The sequence below is a fragment of the Amblyomma maculatum genome, chromosome 8 (assembly GCF_055883805.1).
Source record: "Amblyomma maculatum isolate TAMU_Amacu chromosome 8, ASM5588380v1, whole genome shotgun sequence".
In the NCBI taxonomy this organism is placed as follows: domain Eukaryota; kingdom Metazoa; phylum Arthropoda; class Arachnida; order Ixodida; family Ixodidae; genus Amblyomma; species Amblyomma maculatum.
The window spans coordinates 87,317,565-87,337,006 of NC_139351.1; the positions used below are offsets into that span (position 1 = coordinate 87,317,565).

General features: G+C 46.7%; 1 protein-coding gene across 9 annotated transcripts in view; it reads right to left on the reverse strand.

The window, feature by feature from the left end:
- The window catches only part of LOC146181709 (inaD-like protein), a 1,346,554-nt gene that overhangs the window by 615,797 nt on the left and 711,315 nt on the right, over positions 1-19,442 (reverse strand). For 8 of the 9 annotated variants that reach the window (XM_084576720.1, XM_084576716.1, XM_084576717.1 and 5 more), the window contains one exon: positions 13,521-13,888. The exons of the other annotated variant lie outside the window; for it this stretch is intronic. The gene's annotated coding sequence lies outside the window, so the exon portion shown is untranslated. The remainder of the gene's footprint in view (positions 1-13,520; positions 13,889-19,442) is intronic. 9 annotated transcript variants of the gene reach the window in all.

A 19,442-nucleotide genomic window follows, 5' to 3' on the forward strand; every position in this document is an offset into this window, starting at 1 on the left:
CCGTGCTGAGAATGAGGTATATATGTCCAGCTCACATGCCATTACAAAATTATGTTTCTGCGGGAATACTGAAACGAAAGTGCGAAGTCTTCTTTTTTTGTTTGTTATTCGTGGAGTTTGCCATCAGGCATAGTTTTTGAAAAGGGAGCGGGGAGAAGGAGAAAACTAGAAGGAAGATTGCAAACAAGTCCCTAAATAATCACATAGGTTTCCGATTAACTGATTGTTCAGCGTCCACTTCCTGTTATTACATTCACGGTCCCACCCAACACCACATAGACCCACCACGCGTGGCTCTACGGGGGAGGAGGGTGGCTGATCCTGGCTCTGGTGGGGCTGGAATAGATAGGACACCATCGCTTCCGGCGGGGGCTCGCCTGCCACATAATTTTTGTCTGTTGTAGGCCGTCATTGCTCCTGCCACCGCTTCGGTGGTTGACAACGGCTCTTGTGGCGAGCGTCTTTCTCTTCCTCTTCTTTTTCTTTCGTCTCTATTTCCGTGTGCTGCGCGATGTCAGCACACGTTCGCCCCGCCGGGGTGGCGCAGTGGTACGACGCCCGACCACTGTCCGGAATTCCCGGGTTCGAACCCGACCTCGGCGGCTGCGTTTCGATGGAGGCGAAACGAAGAGGCGTCCGTGTGCTGTATGATGTCAGCGCACGTTAAAGATCCCCAGGTGGTCGAAATTTCCGGAGTCCTCCACTACGGCGTCTCTCATAGCCTGAGTCGCTTGGGGAAGTTAAACCCCGCAAACCAAACCAATCTTCCTACAGCCACCAAAACAACAGGCCTACTTTCCGTAGGTATACAGTCTCACGGATGCCGTAGCTGGGCAGGTCCACAATAGATGCTCCGCATGGCACAGTTCCGGTGAAGCACCAAAATGCGGGCACTTTTCGATCACTTGTAAGCATTCGTCACGCCACCGTAGACGCGCAGAAGGGGTCAGAGCCGCTCCGGCCCGAATCCGGTGCGGCTGATGGCTGTACTTTTATAAAGGCTCGTACTACTACTACTACTATCACAAAAACATTGATGCAACTGGTGTCATAAATGTGTGCGTAAAATCGCGAGAATCGTGCTACACGGCTTTCAACACATTTTAATTACTGCGTCCCCTATTGCACAGAAAACCACCTTAAAAGCAGTTAGAGGCAATAAACGTCGTCTAAAACAAATAAATCACAACTAAGTGGAGCATATTCAGAGAAAGCCACGAGGTTTTCTGTACAGTTATGAATATACCGTGTCATAATGTTCAACGTCTTTCATGTGTTTGAGCACTACGTAGCCACCCGCGGGGAAAGAGTTTGCAGAGGGACTGAATGAATGGGGGAAATAATAGCCTGTCTGCGACGCCAGCGTCCATAAACTGTGCCGGAGAGGTGAGCTACCTGTCGGTCGCGGGGAAGGGAAAGGAGGCTGCGAAGAGGATGAAAAAGCCCGGTAGCGTAAAACTTATTGATGGAAGTGGTTATGGCAAGACGAAGAGCACCTTTATAAAGGCCGTGAATAGCTATTGCAAGTGTGTCTAGCTGACTCTGGGTGAACGAAAGACGAAGAATGAAGTAAAGGAATTTGTTAAGAGCCAGCATGTGAGCCGTTTGAACGCGTGAGCTTCCCTCAGGACAGAGGACCGTCTCACAACACGGCGAAGTAAATGGGTGACGGACTGACAGGTAGCAACAGCCGCATGGAGATCCCGGACATTTTTAGAGGCATGCAAAGACATGCCAAGAACGCAACATAGAGAAACTTTGGGTATTGGGCAGCCGCATAAGGTAGGAGAGATCAGGGAGTTGTGAGGTCGTTGATAGGCAGAGTGAGTAAAAAGTAGGAGTTATTCTCCGGTGCGGGAGACAGGCCTGCATGGTCAAGAAAGGAAGAAATGATATCCAATTCCTGCGGAATGATGTCTTGAACGTGACCAGGATATCCGCGCGAGCACCACAATGTGATGTCGGCGTAAAAAAAAAGTGCTGAAGATCGGGAATAGACGATAACTGAACCGCGAGAGGAGCCATGGCGATATCAAAAAGGGGTGGGTGAAAGAACGGCATCCTGCGGGGTACCGCGGTTGAGACAGTGGGGTGTCGAAGTGAAGTTCAATGCTCGGAAAAGGGGCCTTGCGATTAGAAAGAAAAGCTTGAATGTAGTTAGACATGTGGGAGCCGCAGTCGGGGCTGGAAAGGAAGGTAAGAATATGGTCATAAGAGACGCAATCGAATGCCTTGCGGACATCGACTGTGACCAGGGTGTGAAGCTGAAAGCTACCACAGGTGAATAAAGTATGCTGAAGTATGAGGAAAAGGTCCTGTGAAGATACGTGGGGGCGAAAACCAATGAGGGTATGAGGGTACGAGTTCGAAGCCTCCAAATGCTGACTAAGCCTAGTGAGCGCCATTCTTTCCATTGTCTTGTCTACACAGGAGGTCGGATAAATGAGCCAGAGATTGGAAAGGGCTGGAGGCTTACCAGGTTTAGGAATGAGAGAAATAAGGGAGGAAGTCCATGACGATTGCAAGGAACCTTATTCCCAGGCGGTGTTATAGAGGTTGAGAAGGTGCTCTTTTACGTTAATGGGATGATTGGAAAGTGCGGACTAAGTGATTCCATCTTCACCGAGAGCCGACCGAGTGGCTTTAGCAAGAAGTGCAGCCGAAAACTCGCGCAGCGTAAAAGGGGCATCAAGATTTTTGATTGTACAGGCAGTATATTCAGGGTAAAAGGGGAAAAAAGGGGGTGGGAGATAAAGCCCTGGAAGGGTTGCGAAAACTTGATCGGGAGATTTTGTGGCTAGTTTCTTTAGCAAGAGTCGGGGCAGGGGCAGGGGTCGTACGAAAAAGAGTTCGAAAAAAACTCCAAGTTAATTTTTTATGAAGCGCAGTGTCAAGACTGTTGCGCAGGGCATTCCATCGAGAATTTTCTCGTGTAGCACATTATGTCACGATATCGTCTCACACCTTTGAAAGGGAGGTCTGCAATTGGAGGTTGCGGGGCTGCAATCTGGCAGTTCGGAGAAGCTTTTTCCGATGCTTCCATAGCCTGATGTGATGGTGATCGGGATCAGAAGTGGGATATGCAGCGGTCTTTGTGCGAGTAGAGGACGAAGTCGCTTGTAGAAGGGCCTTTTTTTTTATTGATTTATAGGAAGGGAAAGGCGCGGTCACTGTCTCACTTGTTTGCTATGGACACCGCAACCGCGGGGTAAGGCAAGGGATGAAGGTTGGTTGGTTGGTTTGTGGGGTTTAACGTCCCAAAGCAACTCAGGCTATGAGAGACGCCGTAGTGGAGGACTCCGGAAATTTCGACCACCTGGGGTTCTTTAACGTGCGCTGACATCGCACAGCACACGGACGCCTTGCTTTTCGCCTCCACCGAAAAGCTGCCGCCGAGGCCGGGATTCGATCCCGCGTCCTTGGGAACAGTAGTCGAGCGTCGTAACCACTGCGCCACCCCGGCGGGGTGAAGGGATGAAGGTGGGAGTGAAAGTGGAAAGAGAGAAAGAGGAGCCGTAGTGGAGGGCTACGGAGTAATTTCGACCACCTGGGGATCTTTAACGTGCGCTGACATCGCACAGCACACAGCACACGGTCACCTCTTCGTTTCGCCTCCATCGAAACGCAGCCGCCGAGGTCGAGTTCGAACCCGGAGTACTCCGGCACAGTAGTCGGGTGTCTTACCACTGCACCACCCCGGCGGGGCTGTAGAAGGGCCCTCATAGGGCGTGAAGGAGGAAGAGCAGAGAGAGCGAAAGGTATGTAGGTCGGTAAGCGCGTTCGACATACCGAAATTCTCCGAAATTGCTCCGCAGCCCTCCACTACCGGTTCCTCTTTCTCTCTTTCTACGTTCACTCCCACCTTCTTCCCTACTCTTACGGCGCGGTTCAGGTGTCCACAGAAACAAGTGCAACAGATACTGCGCCTTCCCGTTCCTGTGAACCAACTATTAATATGCTATTTATTAATAAACTGCAAGCCAATCATGCCACTCTGTCAAGCGCTTTTTGCTTAACCCTTTGTAGAAGAAGACCAAAAGTTTTAATTTTAATTAGTGAAAATTATACATAAAGTAAATATCCAGGAGGAGGTCCAGTTGTCAGGAACTGAACTGGGCCACTTCAGCTTTGAAAGCGATAAAACGCCTCACATTTGTCTTGGTGGAACTGATTTTCTGAGTAATCCCTGAAACTTCGTGTGCTTCATCATTACTGCAAGTACGTCGTCCAAGGCACCAAATTACTTATGGATAGAATATGATTTTTTTAGCTTTCAAACGTTTTACACAATATAAAGAAAGTGTGGGCATGGCAGGGTGAGTCAACACTGGACAAGTTGGTTGGTTGGTTCACAGGAAAGGAAAGGGGCAGTATCTGTCACACTTGTTTCTGTGGACACCTGAACCGCGCCGTAAGGGTAGGAAGGAAGGTGGGTGTGGAAGTGGAAAGAGAGAAAGAGGAGCCGTCGTGGAGGGCTACGGGGTAATTTTGACCACCCGAGGATCTTTAACCCCAGGTGGTCGAAATTACTTCGTAGCCCTCCACTACGGCTCCTCTTTCTATCTTGCCACTTTCACACCCACCTTCCTAGTCCTTCTGCCGTCCCATCAATTTTTTTTGCACTAACGTTTCCACACTGGAAAAGTTAGTGCAAAAAAAATTGTTGGGACGGCAGAAGGACTAGGACTCTTTCTTTTAATCTGCATTTATTTAGCGCCGTTGCTTTGTAATGTGCTTTCTCAATACAAGCAAAGCGCCTCGAATTCGGGATTGGTTAGCGCTACCCTCGAAAAAAAGAGCACCCGACGCAGAGATCGGTCGACGCTGGTTGTACCGCATAAACTAGCGCAGTTTCTTAACTTTCCTTCGGTTGTATACATTGTATTCATTTATCTCCAACTGTCACTGTGGCATTGCAAATACAAATCTGGACCTCAGCAGCACAATCGTTTCGTTCCTAGCACAGTACATTGGGTAAATGCAACTACATCGATTAAATTTATTTCTTACACTAAAATGCAGCAATAGGAGAAGCTCCTACTTGCCTCCTTCCTTCTCGGATCGATATGACTGCATTTTGTCCACTAATGTTGCACACGCAACATCCTAGCCACGCTAACCGCGCGCACGTCATAGAATAAAATGATTAAAAGTACCGCATCGCTGTTCTTTCATCTCATATTCTATCACGTTTCATCACAGCGCCGAACTAATTATTTTGATTGTAACTTCTTCCGGCTTGCCATGAGAACACTGTGTGATGAATTTGTAACTTCACGGCGACAATACCGCGCCTACCCTGTGTTGAGCTAGACGAAAGCGCATTCACCGGAAGAGCTGATACCTAACTCTTTCGTTGGCGTCGTTAATAACATCCGCCCGAATGAGCTAAGCTGCGAAGCGGATAATAATCGAGGTAACGAAAAGTGCTCGTCCGGAAATACGAAATGCAACTTACTTCCGCCGCACTGCCATCACGCGAAAACCTGCATTCATATGACCTCTGGCATTTAATTTCCCTTGCCTGGAAGCGGAATGTAATAATACGCTACAACACACCGCATTGCGTCAAGAGAGGTAAACCCTTAAACGTCCCACGGAAGAAATGTTATGTAGATGCGTGCAGAAGCGATGTATGGCGATGAGCAATGCTATATTCTCATTCCTATCAAATGGTATAAAAGTAGGCGCTACAAAAAGTGAAAAAGATTGTGTTTGCTCTTAGTCATTTAAATGTTTCGCTACAAGAATATTTTATTAGGCACAACATGTTACGGCTATTTTTTGCCATTATGGCAGAGAGATGCCAACAGCTGGCGAGCGAAACTTAGAAGCATATGGCAGTATGTCACCGTGCCAAACGGGCTTTCCCTGTTGCAAATTGAAACTCGCACGGCCATAAGAAGATTCTGTATAAGGAATGAAATTATGAGATAATCCCCCTCATATCTAGCGATCAGACTAATTATAGCAAAAGAAAAGCTCCGGCGCGCCACGCCAGCCCTTCTCAATCCGCGCAGCACCGATCTCGCTGGCGGCCTTGTGCACAGGGATTAGTTCTGTCTTCGAAGATTGCTCCTGCGTGTCGGCCTCACCCACGTGCTAACGTGGTTGTGGCTTGCACAGGGCCATGCCTCATACGAAGGCTCCGACTCTTCTGCCCTGGTCGCCGAGGCAGACATCGCCCATATTCTCTGAAGGTGCCCCCCTTCTACATGCTGTCCGGCATAAACACTTTTTCCGATGAGGGCCCAGGCCCCCAGGTCGACCGCCAGATGTGGACGCTTGGACGCTTGATCCTCATTATCGGCCCTTACTAAATTTCTCTAAAGAATCTTGACTGTACGCGTATTTGTAGATTGTACCTTATGCGTCAAGGCATGCTATTGCAATAAAATTATAAACATACTTTAAACAATCGGAAATGTTTGAAAAGATTAACACAGGAATTCAATAATGCAATTGATTTCTTGCTAGAGGATGAGTGTTGTAAAGAAGCAACGTATCAGAAACAAAATTACAAAATAGACAAATTTGTCACGAACTGACGAATATATCTAAAAATGAGCCTGAGTAGCACAAAATGCATTCTAAGAGAGTAGGTGACATAATCGTTAAGTCGCCGTACTCAATTTTGCGCTAATCTATGCTAATTTGTAGCTTATAAGGCACAGGAACATCATTATCAGCTGTCAATTTCAGCTCAATATCCGAAAGTCAGCGCAACTGAAAGGCCATGGTAGGAGCAGGATGGTCAGTTAGAGAAGGATACCGACCGGGCAGGCATTCTTACTATACGGACCACAAAAATGGTGGCTGAAGAAGTACTTTTCAAATGGTTGCATTTTTTATAGAAAATGCAACTATCTCCGCCTGGCTCGTGGCGAATACCAGTGCCGGTCTTAAGCGTGAGCTATGCCTTCTAACGTCCTAATGCAAGCGTGACGTACTGGAAGGGGCTGTCTGTCTTTGGTTAGCCAAAAGCCGCGGCGAACATGGCAAGGCGAAGTCTGGACAGAAGACGGCGGTGCTCTTGTCTCCCTTTCAAGACCTTTCCCCTCATTTCTTTCTGCAAAGCCATAGCGAAGCAGCAAAAAAAGAAAAGACAACTGAAGCCTATTTACCTAAGTTCGCCAAATGCGAAGTATGTGCGCACGCGTCTCGTTTCATTTCGCTTTTGGTTCTATGCTATGGTTTCAAGGCCAGGCTCTAGGCAAATGTGTGTTAAATCGTGTTGTGGGCCGTAGGGGTAGAGTGCTAACAAGTTTGTGCACCGGTACAAGCCACTTAAGAGGGTAATGAGACAGCGGGGTGTTTGGATCTATCGCGCACGAATCGATAGCAACGTTTGTGGTGTAGTCCCCCTCAGGTTATGAGGAACGCCGTATTACAGGGCTCGTGATATTACGGCCCTTTGTGGTTATTTGAGCCTGCATTAATGAAACTTGATGAAGACGACTACATGCAATGTGCCGTCGAAGCCAGCGAAGCGGATCTGTCCTTGCTACCAAGGGATCGAAAAATATTCTCGGCGCAGTTTTGGGCATATTTGTCTTATATCATTCAAAGTCGAAGCCTTACTCTTGCACATAGATGATCTTTCCCTCTCGCCAGAAGCAGCTGGCAACAGCATACATACACACGCTGCCTGGCTTAGGATCTTCTTGAGGCATAGTACTGAGCCATGAGAGCACTCGATTGACTTGGTTACGATTAACGGGCGGAGTGCGGTATCGATCTGTGTCCTTCGTGTTCTTGCTGCTCGGCCCTGTACATGTATTCAGATGGAAAACTCGTATCTCGGGTGCCCTACATAAGGTAGCCAAAATACTTTTGCTGGCGACGGTAAGCGATTATATATCTATCAGTATTATTTGCGTTCACGTCTGGGAGACCCTTTAATTCCCTTTGAAGCCCCGAAACAGTCCATGCAATAAAAAGAGGCATTAAAGCTAGCGACCATGTTTCCGTATTGTTTCTTCCAGATTAAAGGGCACGAATAGAGGACGAGTGGCTGTGTACCGCAATCATCCCCCTATATTCACCACATGTGGATGCAATGCGTGTCTCTTTCATTTCTTTCTTTTCATTTGGCGATTTCTTTAACTCTCTATAGCAGCGTGCGAAAATATTTTGGTGCTTCTGGTTTTGGACGCCAGGAGTGAACATTTTTCTTTGCACAGAAGCCTCAGCTCTCACACGCATATATTCACTTCCGGCATTTTGTTTTGTTGAATCTGAGTTGCATCGAGAAAGAACAATGACAAAGCGTGGCTGCGCGGCTGCTGTGACGCCACTGATGGATATGCCCTGCTTTCCTCAAGATAATCTCGCTTCCTTTTTGGTGTGTCTGAAACACAGCTGTTGGACAAACCTCCTATAGGATGCTGAATAAAGTTAGTATATTACAACGTAAATATAAACATGATGCAGACCTGTCAGATGTTAATGTAGGCGACCTACCAGCCATACGCATCAGCGAACTAGTTGCCGTTCGCAGGCTTTCAGCTGATGAGCAACGAGAGACCGCGGTCCCCAAATGGCGAGCGTGGGCAGTTTGTGGGCTGCCAAATGAAGTGCGAGATGTTGACTAGCTTAGGCGCTGGGGCGTCCTCCCTACGCGGCAGCGCCTTTCCAGATGGATAATTGTACCCAATGACCAGTGTGCCAACTGCGGTGCTCCCGAGAGCCTCTCGCATGTTTTTTTTTTTTTTCGAATGTGTAGTGGCGAGAACAATGCTCGCATATATTGGATGTTTAATGTCCGCATGAACCCCGACGTCAGGCGCCAGCGCAACCCTTTTGAACACCTTGTGTTCACTGTGGTTCTGTTTGTCCTGTGGGGTCACAAGTGCCTCGCTGAGGCGCGCCGCACTACCGCGCGCGAAATGTACCCAGCCTTGCAGAGGCTGCGCCTCGTAGTCTGTATCTGTCTGGACAGTAAGAAATGGACGGCGAGACGTGGTTTCTGCGGCGCTGGCACACGCGTTTCTATGTTGTACGGGGAAGCAGACTTGAGATGCCTATAGTCCTTTATTAGAACCCCCTCCCCTTCTTTCCCCTCTCTGGGGAGTTAGGTTCTTCAGTTTATTATGTATATGTACCATAGAGTGTTTTGTATTGTGGTTTGGTCTGTGAGTAGTGTGCGTATTTGTATGTATGTACCCCATAACTTCTCTTTACACATCCGTATACATACAGCTCTGACTGTGATCCTTTTCGGACGGTGCACGCATGACATCAGCGCTTTTACGGTGCTTGCTCCTGCTAATCTTGAGCGTGGAATATTAGAAGCTGGCGATCTCTGAAATACTTGCGCTTGATGTCAGGTGGGCGAGTTCCTGTCTCTTGCTGTGCTGAGCAGAACGTTTTTGTTTTCTGTTAAATATTTCATGTTTACTTTAAATAAATTAGCAATTACATGCTTCTTATTGTGCGCGTCCTGGAAAAGCGCATTTCAGCTATGTCAGGGTTTTCCAGTTTGTTGGGGTGGAGTATATAAACTTGCTGACCGCCAACATTGCATTCATCTGACTGTTCCGTTCGTTCGTATCTTCAAGCGGGTACCCAGTGTTCCAATAATACCGAAATGTGGGAGCTCTAATAGCGCGTATCTGAGTCATTTCGTAATGCTATAGGTGCTGCACGAGAATTCCTGCTGTTAAGCCCTGCTGTCGCTCAGGATGATCACCGATGCAGTGATAATATTTTAACACCTGAGCTCGAAGACTCATCAGAATTATAGGATGCTGAAACCTGCATAATCTCTATGGAAGTAGAGCACGAAACACATTACTATGCGCAAGAAAACGCGTGTAGTCTGAGCCGTGGTCTGTTCCAATCGTCAAGCTTTGAACAAAAAAATGGAAGTCATCATCATCATCATTGCCATCAGTCAGGCTCTGCGATTATCGTCGTCATATTATCCTCACGTACCTCCCCTTTTACCTTTCCCGGCGCCACAAGCTCTCCCTATGTTCCCTTTAACTTCCAAACCGCATCCAAATGCCTGATTATCTGCCCCCTCGAGCTGCATCCACCCTCCTTCGGAATACACTCCGAAACTATAAACGTTATCTACATTTGGCTTCAAATATACTCCTCACGCCAGTTTGCCCTGCTCAAACTCAACAAGGATATCATTATTTCACTCTGGTTTCCTAACACCCACTGCTGTGTTCCTGTCCATTCACATTCCTTGTCCTTTGTTTCTTCTTTCCACAGCCCGCTATTCTATCCTACATTATATTTGAAGCCACTTTGTAAGCTGCAGTGTTTCCGCCCTATAATAATGAATAATGGCAGGGCTTCATTGTTGCACACTTCTCAATCAGAAACTGACGAAGAGCTCTCTGGCCGCGAACGCCAACATGATGAAACTGTGGTCGTACGAATATAAGGTACGTGATGATCAACGTCCCAAAGGGACAGCAGCAAAAGACAAACACGTGACAGACACAGGAGCACTTGTTGTTTTGCGCTTTCACGGTCCCAAAGAGACAAACAGTTGTGATAGCGGCCTTAACGGAGAGAGTGAGATTAGGTTAAACCAAACGGAGTCTTTGTGGAGCACTGATTAGACATAGTAAATGAGTGGTCTTGTCCTTAGTGTTTATCAAAATACTCATTCCGGGGCAGGGTATGGTCTTACTACCTTGAGATTTGGCAGCTGAAAGATAAAGCCTCGCAGTCGCTGCCGCTGGCTCTTGATGGAAGTGATTTCAAGCAAAGGCTGTTGGCGCAGCGTCTTTCTGAATCTGTATGAAGGGTCGACTACCTGAGGGATGCGCTCGCGACTGATGAAAATGATTGACGTCCGCGACCTGAACACGTAGTGCGAGCCTGTAGCATTAGGGTATTGGATGCTCGCGACGTCAGACACGCCCGTGCAACAAGTTCGCATGGAACGGATGCATCGGCGATGCTAGGCGCACAATTTCGGACGTCTCGATCGGCCTGCCGTTATTAGATTTTTTGTCCCCCGGCGCACGTCACAGCCGTCGCTTCTACCGGACGATGTTGTCCGGTAGATGCGGCCTGCGTTGTACGCAAGCGGAAAAAGGGCATGCCAGTGTCGGCTGTAATTACAAGATGTCTCGTCACCGCGCTAATGAGAAACAAACGAGAAACGGAACAGCAGGGGGCGCCAGACTTCGTCCCACGTCCTGTTGAGCCCGTTCTGATCGATAGAAACTGCAGGGTCAACAACGGTAAGGAGCCCCAGAACCTACAAAATACTCCTGCATATGCCATGACGTGATTCCTCGTCGAATGAACGTTGAAAAAAAGCACCAAAAAAGCGTCGCGCATCACCGCCGCTTATGGCGGTGCTTTGTGGAACGAGTGAAAGATTGGCACTGTTTTTTTTTACTTCATTTCCAATACAGCTCTATCCCGCTATTCTTTTCTTACTCGTCCTTTCTCTTTTATATAAACGCACTTGTTATCGTAGTACAGTGCTTAGAATGAGTATCCTCCATCTCCTCGCATCCTGAGCTGCCCGTTTAAGCATTTTATTCAACTAAATATTCATCGCTGGTTCTCCTCGTGCAGTAACTCCTCCAGTATTCACTGCTGACGCAATTCTTTCGACACCATTTCTTATCACATGACCAAACCAATGAAGCGCTGATTCCTGCAGCTTGGTCCGATATTTGTCACCTTAACCGAACCATTTTTCGTGTCATTTCGTCTGGAATCAACCCGCCCCTTCACACATGAACCTAACCAATAGCCCATACCTCCGTCACTCTCATCTCGTTTGCGTTCCTAAAAATTTTCGTGCCCATCACTATCTGTCAGGTCTGCATAAACTGCTTTTTTTTTTAAACATCCATTGTCATTCTGTCATGTCTTTCCTGGTGCTATATTTATCAGATTTATTTGAGCATCCCCTGTGCTTTGTAACAGGCTTAGAATTGGATGGGAAATTGTAGCACAAGAAATGACACAGCTCTTAAATTCACCAGCGTCCGAGGAGCACCGAGAGGACACAGGAGACAGGAGAATTCTGTCCGAACCACCTCCTTCCTATACTGACAAGAACTAGTAGCGTCATATACATAACTTTTCTGTAGGCAGTGCTCAGCCACTCACTCTGCGGCGGCAATTAAGAATATCTGCTCATATCTTTCATCGTCTACGGAAATTTCTTCACAGAATATAATGAATGAGTAATAGCGAACAACAGGATTTTAACTGTGAAACAAATATACCTTGAACATTTTTCGGCTTCTTAATATTCCTAGTCAAAGACACCATAAGAAATAATTGGTATGCTGCAACGACCAAGATCATCATATGATGCAAACATAATGTCCAAATAAAAAATATGTCTAAATTCTTTGCACGCAAAACTAAAATTATCACTTTGAACTTAGGGTATCAATGATCCTCTGCCCGTATCTTTCTTCCTTCCACCTACCTATTCGCAAAAAAATGCCGGAAGTCGTTTCCATCACTGTTATTGGATTAGTTTTACGGCGTGCCGGTGTCCTAATTAGGCATCAATTACTGCAGCCACCGGGTAATTGATACCCGGGACGAAGAAACTGTGTCTCACCTCCTGAAACCCTTTAATGTCCATCACTATGTGTTGCAGCAATTCGGCTTCCTATATAGTCCTGTCTTTTATGTACGAAAAAGGCACTATCAGAGTTTCCGCTTGTAGCTATCCTTCGCTGGGCCCGCGAGAGCTCCAAGAGCTCCTAGCATTACATGACAAATTGGATTAAGAGCCAATGTTGCCATCTGAGCAGCTTCACGTTAAACTTACGAGTACATCATTTTGAAAATAAAGTTAGTTTGAAGCAACGCACATGGCTATAACCCGAAGTCCAAGACAAGTGAGGGCGCACATCGCTGAGAGAACAACCGACTCATGAACACCAAAAGCGCTGATTAATTTTATACCCATCCGGCGACGACAACAATGAGACGATTTTAGAAACTCTGCATCTAGTCCATCCATAAGGTGGCAGTGTATTTTAAAAAATAATAGAAGCTTAGCTCACCGTCGCTTTTTTTAGCGGTCTTCAGGATGGACTGAAAACTTCCTTGGACGGACGCACGATGTTTGGCAGTGGTGCGTTAATTACCGAGTTTGTGACACATTAACGCTTTTCGTCACCAAAATTATGTATTTAAACACAAAGGAAAGGCAGTGAACCCTGGGTGCCGATTATCAGGCGTTTCTTAAATCGATTCCTTGATAATGAGCGCCAAATATTCTGACTGCTATATTCTACGCCCATTGTCGGGCAAAACCGGACTGCGAAAACCCCGTGACAAAGTATAGAGTACCTTCATGTCGGTTTGCTGCACAAGCCCTAACGTCACTACATTTTGCATCCATTTATCTTAAACTAGAACCGACGGTCAACGACAGAACATAAGGTACATTAATTGTTCCCATGGGGTGGCATGTGAACGCGAATAACAGGCTCTTTAGGGCAGACGTATAGATGTTCATGTCTCTGGGTTCGGCGACAGCTTTGTTCAGAGAAAGATAGTTCACTCACCTTCTATGCGAGAGATAATCGAACGGATCAGGTGCCCTCCTAAGATTTCAGGTAATCCTGCGGTGTACGGAACTTCCAGTCACGCTTAGACGAACTCAATGCTTTACGCCACCACGCGGTCTGAGTTTCAGCCAGCGCCTTGGAAGCGACCCGGCGAAGTCTCTTAACGTATCCACGTGCGCTCTAAGATTCGAAGCATCCGGGGTCAAGCCGTCGAAAATCACTGCACTTTCACTGATCACCCGAGGACAGGAGCAGGGAGGAAAAGCGTCCGTCACTGTCGGTTGATTTTTCGGTCGGTTAACAAGACGTCAAGTGGCCGATGCAGCGAAGACTTCTGCCGGTATTTGCTTTCGAGGGAAATCCACCTGTAACACAAGAAAAACGAATCTTCTAAATCAAAAGCCGCGTTTCTTCGTCCCAAGTTTCATACGCTCCCTTGCCACGCCACACGTGAAGTCGAGCGCGATTTGAAGGTTATCGCGCGAGCGTCGACCAGCCTAGCACTCAAGGCACCTGGCGGCCGGGTTTGGAACATGAAAAATTATGATTTCGCACTCTTCTTTTCCTCGTTTGCAGTTCCAAACAACTATATTCACCCCCGCGACAAACTCACCGCCCTTTCTCTCTATTCTAAGCTTTCCATTTGTTGCGATAAAGTGTTCAATTTCAGAAAATACCAAAGAATACGTCGTGCGCACTACGCTCACTGCCTGTTCACAGAAACAAAAAAAAAAAAAAGAAAGAAACTGATAACCCAAAAGGGAGTGACGGCTGCTGAAGGAACAGCAAAAGAGTGAGGGAAGCTGGCCTGATACCCCCCTCACCTCGGCAGAGAATTCTGGGCCATGGCGCTGTTCACGTTCCCAGTCGACGCTCGCGCGATAACCTTCAAATCGCGCTCGACTGTACAGTGGTGAGCAGCCTTGTCTTGAGCGCGCGGACGGTACGTGCGGAGAAAGTCAGCGACATCTAGAGTTAGGCTCTGAGTTTAAGCTGTGCATCCCGTGCGCATGCGCGGCAAATCAGAGGGATGTCTGCTCATCGCTTCCTTGTCAAGTCCTCGCCTTGCGAGTACCTTTTGTGCCGCTAGGCTCGTAGTGCCTGCATTAGCGAGGCCGTGATGATCGCCACACCGTTGGGATGCTGCTGTGTTTGTCGACGGCAACGAGACGGCCGGGCAAGCAAGCGCGATTGATAACAGATTAACTCGCGTTGCAGAATACGCAACACTTGCCACCCCTGTGGTTTATCGCGGAGGAAGTCAAACAGTTGGGTTTTTACAGAAGACAAATGCTGCGTCCCTTATAGCTGATAACTCGGCCAAAAAACACGTCATCAAGCAATACGCCTAGAACGCATTGTCAGCAATCGTAACCTTATTCGGGCAGGGCGAAAACAGACGAAAAGGAACCAACTAGGCTCAATTCTTGCATTCGTAGCCTGGTGCTTGTTTGAAACGCGTGATCATCCGCTATCACATGCAGTTGGTTTTGAACCGAGCGATCACCCGATATCGCATTGCACTTGGTTTGCCGCTTCGGGATTCGCGCGAAACGCGTTGATTTTCCGGCCGCTGTACCTGGCGGCATGAACCGCAAGCACTGAGCGGACCTGAGGCTGAGAACCCACGAGCAGGCACTGCTTTATTTTGGTCGCGGATGCGCACGAGACGCATAACTCGAACCCAGGTCATAACGTTAGAGGGCGCTGACTTTCTCCGCGGAGCACCATCGGCGCGCTCTAGACAAGGCTGCTCACCACTGTACGCAATATGCCCATGTTTTCAATTCCGATACCATATTGGAGCAAATGTTCTTATTTCTGAAACTTTCCAGTCATCAACGGCTGTCGAACATAACTTTCACTCCTTTTCAAATCTTATCACAAGATACCCGTATTTAAAGTAAGGCGCGCAGACATCACCCCTAAATGTTGATGAGAAAAAAAAAAAAATAGCAGCAATATAGAATATTAGGTAACGGAACGCATTTCTGCAGTGACTTTGATGCGAGGATTGCGATCTTCGTTTAAGATACCTGTTTTTCCGTAACAGCATCAATGCATAGTATTTACATGTATTGGATTTCATCGTTGCTACACACGTGAACGTTTTAAAGTGGAATTGCTATACCACGGAGTGCAACCACCTAGTTCGCCCGTGAACTTCACGGTCTCGCAAGGTCAGAGAAGGGCTTAGTCATTTTGGCGGTGATTTAGCTAGTCCACGTGCAGTACTTTCATAGAAAAATAAGTCGAGCTGGGAAGCCGAGGACCAGAGCTGCTTACCCGAAGCGTTGAAAAAACAAAAAAGCAAAAGGTAAAGTATGGCGTTTGCCTTCTGAACCAAGCAGAATAAGCAGGCTGACGAACAGAGATGAAATAAAAATAATATACTGACCCTAGGCGGTAAATAATATAATTAAAATAGAGCCACTGACACCACCAACACGAAAGGCCGAGGCGACCATCCCTGAATCCACGACAGGCGATGCTTTCACCAAGTGTCGTCTGTCAGCAGAGAGGGACAACGTCATGCTTCTTATCCGTGAAGACTTCCAGATAAGCAGCTTAGGATGGGCATCTATCTCCGAGCGGCTTCCGGGCGGAATGGTTGAATGGTCAGTTAATTACGCGCATGCTTAGTTTAAGACAGAGGCGTGTAGGATATATACTGGCCTTCCTTCATTGACTGATGTTAGCGCGGACCTTTGCGTTAAAAGGAACTATTTCATTATGTATATACAAAAGCTTTGAAACTCCGCCAGTCTTGCCTAACAGTGGTTATTAATATGACATAATCGTCCACGATCCCTCCATGGCGTGCGTCCTCAGCCAATCTGTGTTATGCTACGCTTATTTTGAAACACCTCTATATGTGTCAGCTCCTATTGGACCTGATAAGAAAAAAACTTGTTGCTTTCATATACATGTAAGCTTCTATAGGGCCTGACATGTATAGGGCAGTTGATGGGGTCTCGATGTCATTTTTTAAAAAGACGCCAACACACTTTCCGAACACCGGAAAGCATGGAGAAACGCAGTTCTTATGTTCTTGCCATTGCTACTTTCTTTCCATGAGAAGAAAGAAAAAGTATTCTTTTAGATAAAACGTTATTGAGGGCAGAGCAGGATCTGAAATCGTGATTTTAACACTTCTTGTTGCGTGACTGTGTAGTTTTTAATTGTTGCTATATATTATTTGATTTCGTTTTTGCCATTGTCGCATTTGTTATTTTTATATTCCTAATATACAATTTCTAATGGCCTTTTTCAGTCATGACTTAATTTGCGGCCATGACAAAAATGCCACCATATGACCTGGCTTCCTGGAACGAAGCACTGAGGTGGGAAACGTTTACATTTGGTGGAGTTTCAATAATCGCAAAAGGAAAGAAGACAGTCGCAACGTTTTAACCGCAATAATAGATTAGGTGCAATGCCGACAAGGGATACCGCAAAAATCGTCCGGGGCACAAATCAATCGGGAATCTACGATCCCCATAAAAATTTAGATTGTCTCAAGTGTATTAAGGCAATACTTCGCAAAGGATGAAGCTGGGCAGCGAGCACGAGAGATGAGCTGCGAAAAATAAGATTCGCGGAAACGCAGCTGGGCTCAAGTCGACATTATTATTATGGTGCTGACAATTAGTCAAAAATGCATTAACAGAGAAGTATCCAAAAAGTTGGAGCACATAAAATGTAATCACCCCAGAAATGTTTCCTCGGATCAGGAACGGAAAATGGTGAGTTAGTTCCAAGCTCATTCCTTCCTTAAGGAGAGACATTGTTTGGTTAGTAGTAGGAGAATATGTCTACTTAGGACAGGTAGTAACCGCAGACCCGGACCACGAAAAGGAAATAACAAGAAGAATACGATTGGGATGGAGCGCATTTGGCAAGCACTCGCAGATTATGACTAGCAGCTTACCGGTATCGCTCAAGAGGAAAGTATACAACAGTTGCATCTTGCCTGTGCTCACCTATGGGGCTGAAACGTGGAGGCTAACCAAGAGAGTTCTACTTAAGTTGAGGACAACCCAGAGGGCTATGGAACGAAAAATGGCAGGGGTAACATTAAGAGATAGAAAGCGTGCAGAGTGTGTCAGAGAAATAACTCAAGTTACCGACATTCTAGTAGAAATTAAGAAGAAGAAATGGACATGGGCAGGACATGTAGCGCGAAGAGAGGACAACCGATGGTCGCTGAGGGTAACAAACTGGATTCCAAGGGAAGGAAAGCGTAGCAGGGGGCGGCAGAAAGTTAGGTGGGCGGATGAGATTAAGAAGTTCGCAGGGGTCAAGTGGATGCAGCTAGCACAGAACCGGGTTAAGTGGAGAAATATGGGAGAGGCCTTCGCCCTGCAGTGGGTATAATCAGGCTGATTATGATGATGATGATGATGATTGTTTGGTTTGGTTTTGGGGTTTAACGTCCGAAAGCGACTCAGGCTATAAGAGACACCGTAGTGGAGGACTCCAGAAATTTCGACCACCTGGGGTTCTTTAACGTGCACTGACATCGCACAGCACACGGGCGCCTAGCCTTTCGCCTCCATCGAAAAGCGGCCGGGATTCAATGCCGCGTCCTTGGGCACAGTAGTCTTAAAAAGAACGGTCGTCTCAGAAATCCACAAAAGAGTAATCTGACCAGTAAAAAAATGTTAATAAAGCAACACATTGCGCGGTGACTTTGTTTCGCGCTTTGTCACAGCTTGTGTTGATCCAGCGAGGTAGCAACAGCACGTCAAATCCAAGCTTAACTTCCAGAAAGATTTAGGCACTCATCCCACAGTACTTGATCATATCCCCCTCCGTGTGGGTTTATTTAGCTTTAGCTGAATCGGAAGCTATTGAACAGAAGGTGGTATTTTAAACAGACGAGTCGTATACACGCTTGCTTAAACATCTGGAGACCGCTCATAAAATTGCGATATCATTCTGATCAAATCGATTCGGAGACTTCAGAGACGGATTACAGCAGGAAGCAGAATCAAGCAGAATGCAGCTGCCTGATAACACGCTGAGCAAAGGATAGAACGAGGGGAGTGAGGGGTGGAGAGAGATGCCTGCTGTGGCATGGTCGACCAGGGAAGACTAATGAAGCCGCGCCCGTCATAATCAGCGGGTAATTAGGCGCCAGCGGACCACTTAATCAATACGTCCGCGAGAAATATATCCCGAATTCGTATGAAGGGCTTCGGACAAGCTGCAAGAGGGATTATGAAATACGACATGGTACTTGCATAGCAGCCTTTCTTACCAACGTCGTGTGAAGTGGGGAAAATTCTGGAGTTTGCAAATTGGCAAGATGTTGTATAATTATCTATTCTCTAGTCAGGCTTTAAATCTGCAAAGGATATAAAATATAGAGAGGCATATCTAATGCATAATTTTAAAACATTGTAACTAGCAGGAATAAGTATCTCTAAAGGAACGTTAGAATCCTTTAAATATATTCCCTCTGCACCATACCTAATCGGGAAAACAATCCCATATAGCATAATTTTATATCTTATCCACAGCCCATGTATACTCTATCCTCCCTCCTCAATAGCATAAGCTACACCTGTTTCTCCAAACACGTTTCCTTTTTATCACTTTCTATTTTAGTGGGCCCTTGAACCCTTTTATTTTTTTTATGACTTTTTTTTTTGGGGGGGGGGGGGGAATGGCAGTTGTGATTCATTCTTCTGTTATAATTCTATTTCTTTGTCTTTCTCCACCTCTCTTGAAAAAGAAAGGTGTGTCTGCACCGAACCTGCTTTAGGTGCTGACTAATCATCCACCACGCTTTGTAGCATTTCCTGCTGCTGCGGCTTTTGATTTCTTTTTCAGGTCGCAGGTTTAGAGATAACAGTGGCTGGGTGAATAGACCGGCGGTGGAAACTAGCAAAAAACGACTCGAAGATTGGTGGC